Source organism: Pteropus vampyrus, unplaced genomic scaffold (genome assembly GCF_000151845.1).
Source record: "Pteropus vampyrus isolate Shadow unplaced genomic scaffold, Pvam_2.0 Scaffold219, whole genome shotgun sequence".
In the NCBI taxonomy this organism is placed as follows: domain Eukaryota; kingdom Metazoa; phylum Chordata; class Mammalia; order Chiroptera; family Pteropodidae; genus Pteropus; species Pteropus vampyrus.
Genome location: NW_011889000.1, coordinates 256,631 through 263,178, shown reverse-complemented (window position 1 = coordinate 263,178; position 6,548 = coordinate 256,631). Strand labels below are relative to the sequence as shown.

The 6,548-nt window shown below is 47.8% G+C and overlaps 1 protein-coding gene across 1 annotated transcript in view; it reads right to left on the bottom strand.

Moving 5' to 3' along the window:
- Positions 1-6,258, bottom strand: part of DGLUCY (D-glutamate cyclase) — a 55,407-nt gene extending 49,149 nt beyond the window's left edge. The window contains 1 exon segment of the mRNA XM_011373179.2: positions 6,027-6,258. The gene's annotated coding sequence lies outside the window, so the exon portion shown is untranslated.
- Between the last annotated feature and the right edge of the window lie 290 nt (positions 6,259-6,548).

Below are 6,548 nucleotides of genomic sequence, written 5' to 3'. Positions count from 1 at the left end.
CTTGGGTATTTGTGCCTTCATTTTTCTCATTTGTCAAATGCAGATATAATCCCAACACCTCTCTGGGTTGTCAGGAGATTAAGTCACATCGTTCAAACACCCAGCACGAAGCCAAGCATAGTTTTGCGTTTCTTTCATTATATTTCTTCTTTGCTGGGCACGAACCACTGGCTGGCCCTCGCAGGCGTGTGTCCCCTGGCCTTTGCTCCATGGATAATGGCCAACCCTACCCAGGAGCCAAAGAGATCCAGAAGCTCAAGAAAATATTGGCCTGCAGGTATGGGGAAGTTTCCATCCCATTCCTTGCCAAACATAGATTTGCTGCTGTAAGGGCCAGAGCTGCCCAGCCATGGTTGTGGCCCAGGCTGCTTTGTCTCACTGCAAATTCATTGTGTTTAGATTATCACTAAGCCGTTTTCCTTTTGTCTCTGCCCAGCAAGCTGTAAACAGTTCCAGATCTGACAGCAGGAGCACCAGATTTGACTTATTAAGAAAGGAGAGGGGATGTGCCGGGCGGCTCAGCTCACATTTTCGATGAAGATGTGAAGCTGTTCCTGAGAACAGCCAGGTTTCTCCCCTTAGATTCTGAGTGTTGTCACGTAACCCACATCCGCTTGCCCAGGGCTCTTTGTCAGCAGCACGGGAATGTCACGCCTCTAGGTAAATCTGATTGAGCTGCACTTCTCTGGGACTTAGGTGGAGGTGGGTGGGGATACCCGAGGGACAGCAAGAGATAAGATACCTTTACATTCTATTGCCTCTTCTAATCTCTTTTACTCAAAGCAGGTAGGTAGGTCCAGTATTGTTCTACCCCAAAAACGAGGCTACTGGAGTAGAATAGCTATATCCTTCTGCTGGAAGCAGTCTAGTTTCTATTTATGAGAAGCACTATTCTCAACATGTAGACCCCCAGGACACCTGTATCGGAAGCCTGCCATGCTCGTTAAGAACGCAAATTCTTGGCTCTACGCAATTCTCACTGAATTAGACTCTACAAAGATTGAGCACCTTGAGTAGCAGTTAAGAACATGGGTTTTAGAGTCAGATAAACATGGAGGACCTTCAAGCTCCGGCTCCACTATCTACCACCTTGTGGACCTTGGGCAAGGTATCTAACCTCTCTGAGTCTCGACTTCATCACTTGTACAACGAGAATGCTGACCAGTCAAGGGATATGCAGCTCACCTGGTTGTTATAAGGGTGAAATCAAATGATACCTGTTTAGCAATGCTTGGCCCACAGTAAATGTTCAACACACAATATACGATGACTCTTCTTTGTATATCATACCTGTACTCAAAAAGTCTCAGGACCCTACAAGAAATAATGAACTTGGCCGTCGCAACCAGTGTCAAGATCTCTAGGACAGGACTTTCCACTGTATAGGTTTTGACAAATCTACAGGCCAGCAACCAGATCTGAAGGTATCATGAACCACGTGAACTCCTCGACACCCAGCCAGCCAGGAGAGGGCAGCAAGGGAGAGCCAGAGTCTAGCTCTGTGGCCCTCGGAACCACAATGCCTAGGTGTCTGGGCACTTGCACTAAACTTGCTGGGCAGAGGAGTGGCAGCAGGGACTACCAGTGGGTGGTGGCTACCTGGCGCTTGGCTTTCATAGTTTATTTACTTTAAGAAATCACACAAGCATCCCTATAATGCAGGAAACGACGAAACTTCATTGAGATGTAGATATTGGGAGATAGACTAAGCCAGGGGTTGGCAACCTTTTGGTACAGCCTGTGAGCTAAGAATATTTTTTACGTTGTAGCAGGGTGTTAAAGAGGAGTCAGTGGAAAAGGAGGTCTCTGTGAAGGAGAGGGAAAAAAATGTCCCGCAAAGCGGGGTGGAAACCTTACAGAGTCACCGGCGGGGATGCTGGAGTTACAGAGGGACGCAACGGGACCAGAACACCAGAAAGATGGAGTCGGCTCAGGGAAGAGAGCACCACTGGGCCTGGAGGGTGGCTCCTTAATGATTCTGGTCTGGGCGTTTGACTATTAGCTTTTTCCTGTCTCTAATAAACTTTCCTTTTGACTCTACTTTGGCAGGCATTTGCACTCCCTCTTGCGCTCAAGGAATCCCCTCTCTTGGTGCAGACCACTCAGGGGAAGTTTGCCCTGCCCAGCATCAAAGGGAGAAGGGGAAACTTGGGAGAGAAGTTAGACAAAAACATGGGACGAAGAACAGGGTATTTTTCAGACTGAAGAGATCTCATATGTTTAGGTACTAATGAGAAACGTTGGTAGAAAAGAGGCTGAAGATGTGAGCAGGAGGAAACGACTAATGGAGGGAGGTTCCAGGAAAGGTGGGAGGGCTCGTGGAGGGGGTGCAGCTGAGGGAGGAGCACACCCCTGCCCTGGCATGGGAGGGATGGAGAAGAAGAGTAGGCTATGTGCTGGAGGGTTGCCAGGGAGGACCTCGAGAGAGTTTCCTGGGGCCTCAGTTTCGTTCAATTTTATCAATGGAAAGGATGGATTCCCTATCAATGACAATGAAAGACAATGAAACGGAGCTTTAACAAAGGGTCGTGAAAAGAGAGACGGTCAAGAGGAGATGCCAATGGCAATGGGACAGGGAAATATCTAGGGGCACTTGTAAGGGTTTCCGGGCAGCCTTGGGGACTCAGGACTGTACCGGCCCAGAGAGACATAGAGAACCGATTCCTCCAGCAGCAACCAGCACCCCTGGAAGGAGCAGGGCGGAAGCGTTGCAGAGTGGGGTTCAGCTGGTAGGTTCACACGGAAAGATAAGTGGACAAAGGTGGTTAGAGAGAGATGCAGGACAGAGAGGAAAACCGACCACCCTAGTCGTATGAAGTCACCCTCTGAGTTAACAGTAGTCACTGGTTCAGGTCAAGGTCACTTCCATATATAGACTAGATTCCCTCTTCAACAAAGAAAGTGACTGGAGGCAGATGAGGTAATAATGGAAAGAGCAAGATTTTTAGAAACAGACAGATTTCAAAATCATTCTTACCATTTTCCATTTCTCAAAATAACATTTTTGTCTATAACGTAAAAAATACATACTTGGTAGAATTTATAAGAATTAAATGCGATGCTTAATATAAATTACTCCTGCTAGGTTGTAAGCATTATTAGGTACCTATTTTGTTATTGAGTGCTCTGACTTCTGCTCCTAGTACGTGCCCGGCACATAGTAGGCCCTCAACAAATGCAAATTTCCTTCTTCATCTGTTACGCAGTATTCATCGAAGCACCTTTTCTGGCCCTGGAATAAGAGTCCCCTGAAACAATTGGTATTCCCTACCTTGACCTGTTCAATCTCATTGCAATAATGAAATAGAACGTCGATCTATACTTCCCTCCACTGAGCCAGGCTGTTACTTAACTTAGGGATTTCAGGAAAGTGTACATCACGGAAGCTGAATCGTAAGACCACAGAGATTCAAGACCATGGGGACTACCCATCCACCTGCCAAACAAATGTTCTGGCTTCTTTATCACAGCCCTCTGGGCTCATAGCTAATGAGGTGGGGAGAAGGTTTACTCCTCAACACATGCAAGGATAGGCTCCAGAGGAATGGCAAGAGCACAGTGACCCTTCCTGAATCAGCCCCCCAGACTCAAGATCACAAGGGAGGGTGACTCTCTAGAGGCCAGGGAGTATGGAGTTTACATTACATGTGGAGGAAGTTGTCAAAAGATCTAGAAGAAAAAAATAATAAAAAAAAACGAAGCCAATGCCACTTCTGCTGGGAGGTTTAGGCAGTAAGAGAACAGGCTGCCCAACCCAGTACATAGACAGTCTGATCAGTCCGCAGGAGGCAATCACACCGACATCGGAGGTGTTTATCTGAGACATGGAGCCAAGAGCTATCCCTGGATTTTGCTAGAGAAGAAGTTCAAGAGTAAATCAGGCATCCACTAGGCAAGAAGTAGAGGGCGGGTGGGCTGAGAGACTGGCAGACTGAGAAGGCATTAATGACGTCAAATGCAGGTCCAAAGCCCGTGTCTGTGGCAACACGGCATAGAGATAGTAAACTGTCCCCAGTTCCACTTGCTTTTAGTAAGAGAAGTCTTAAGCTTTAGCTGGGGATATTTAGTTGGCCCAGCTAGAGACTACATTTCCCAGACTCACCTGCAGCTCAGTCTGGGTTCCTGAATGACCTTGTGGAGCAGAGCTAAGACTGACCATCTACCACTCGGCTATTAAGTAAAAGAGAAATACACTTCTGTCCTTTTTGAGCAAATGTGGAAAATGGGTTCTTTTTGTTACTACTTAGCCTGTACCCTATCTAATACAGAATGTGTCCCAAAGGCATAGGTAATAATAATTGTTTATGCTGATAGTGATATTTATTAAAAGCTTACTGGGTGCCAGGCATTGTTCTAAACATTTTGTGTGTGTTACCTCATTTAATCCACACAATAGTCACTAGATGAGAACTGTCATCCCCCTTTTACAAAAGAGGAGGCACAGGGAGATTCAATACTTTTCCTAACAGCTCATAGCTCTCGAGTGGCCAAAACAGCAGCCAGACCAGCATTCTGGAGGAGATCATACCCATGGTGACTATGTTTTCCAAAGCACAAAGTTTTACAATTCCAGGCAGTCAAAAGGACACAACTTAGTTTTCCAGAGAGCCGTGCTCGAATAGTAACTTTTCTTCAAAATTACTGCAGGACCGAGGCAAGTCATTTAGCCTCTCCACCCGCTGGCTTTCTCCAGGAGGGTGCAGGAAGAGAGCCCACACTACCAACCTCACATGACTGCAGGAAGGAAAAACAAACTCCTGTATCTTTAAGCAATGCTTTGAAAGCTATAAAGTGTGGCATAAGTGAAATATTGCCTTAAGGAAGGCTGGGAAATCCTTAAAACCAAAATAACAAAACGCATTCGATTTTTTAAAAATGCAAATACCATCTAGCAATTTGGCAGATCTCCCGGAAAGGCTGCCCAAATCTGTTAAGGAGAGGGGTGCGTTTGGTTTTGTGCCTCTGTCACCCTCAACTGAAAAAGGGAGAGATTAATTGCAATTAATTGAAAGGGAGCATACCTGCGTTCCTGGTGTGCATGCGTGCGTGCACGTACACACACACGCACACACACACGCACACACACAGGTTCTCAGTAGAAGAGAATCACTGTTATCAAGAGCAGGAGTAGCGGCAATCTGCAAAGCCTCTGGGAACCAGGCAGGTACAGAAGGTGGAGAGTAGGGTGGGGAATGCAAGATGCCTACAGGATGAGTGGGGACACTGGTGACCAGGAGCTCTGGCTTTAGCCGCCCTGCTGTGAGGTGAGCCTGACGTTGCCAGACCTTCCTGAGTCACATGTGGACTTTCGCTATTTTCCAAAGATGCTCGCAGTTATAAATAAAATGTGTCAAGGGGCCACCAGTTATCTCCTGGGATCTAGCCCTGCATCCGGAAGTCACATCTGACGCTTTCAGATGCTTCACTATGATTATGTACAAGCCACGGTTGAGCTTTTTCTCAGTTCACTCCACCCTTCCCTGCCCCACCTCACCCCAGGCCACCTCGCCCCATGCCACCTCACTCTTCCTTCTTCCTTGCCTTGACTCTAGCCCTCTGTGAGGCTAGCTTTCTCTTTGCTTTCTATTCTCTGACCTCTCCTCCCTTTCCTTTTAGCTCGTACCCAGTTATCTCGAAGATAACTCCTCTGCGTGCCAATCAATGCCAATGTTCTTTCTGCCAACATAATCTCAACCTGCCCCTACCCCCAACACATAATTTTTGCATGTGTTCTCATAAAGTAAGGTAGATTACAGTCAGCTCTCAATTGTCTGTAATAAAGGAGGGCAGGGAGGCATGGATAATGCTAGAGAGGCGACACCCAGAATCAAGTGGTTTTGCCTTTAGTGTTTGGTGGCCTACAAATCAGAAGTACGCCACTGCCAAGTCACCTGCACCATGTTGGTCCTGGCCCTGCAAATGGAGACTGTGACAAGCAGACGCATGGTCTGGAGAAAGCCTCGAAGACGATTTACAGAGCTATGCCTCCAGCCAAGGCGGAGGTGATAATCTGCTTGCTGACTCACCTCCACCTTTCCTCAAAGTTTCCTGCTTGTGTCCTTTGGGAGCCCAGGCAACTTCCTCTGTGTCTTCCACAGCATGGAATCCCTTCACCCCTGCTGCCACCCCCTATTTTGGTCATTAGCTTCATCAACTCATCCCCGGCAAGATTCTGGCCCAAAGGCCAACAGATACCTCTGACCAGCTCCAGTTTCGCTTTCTTTGCCTTCACGTGACCTTGGGGGTTCTCAGGCCAATGTCATGGACCACGAGGCCCGCACAGAGGCAGGACTGAGAGGGGAAACGTTACCCATGGGCCAGGTGCTGTCAATCATCACGGTGCTACATGTGAAGAGCTGAGCTCAGACTTTTCAAAGAGAGGAACAGAGGCCATCCCTTGGAGAATTACAGGGCATTTTCTGCCCTGTTAGTTGGCTGTGCCCTCCAGGCCTTGGGCAGGGTCTCTGCAGACCTGTGACTCCTCGGGCGGGTGGGTGGGGTGTGCAGATGTCGCCTGGTGGGAGCTGAGAGGGCGGGTCTGTGCTGCA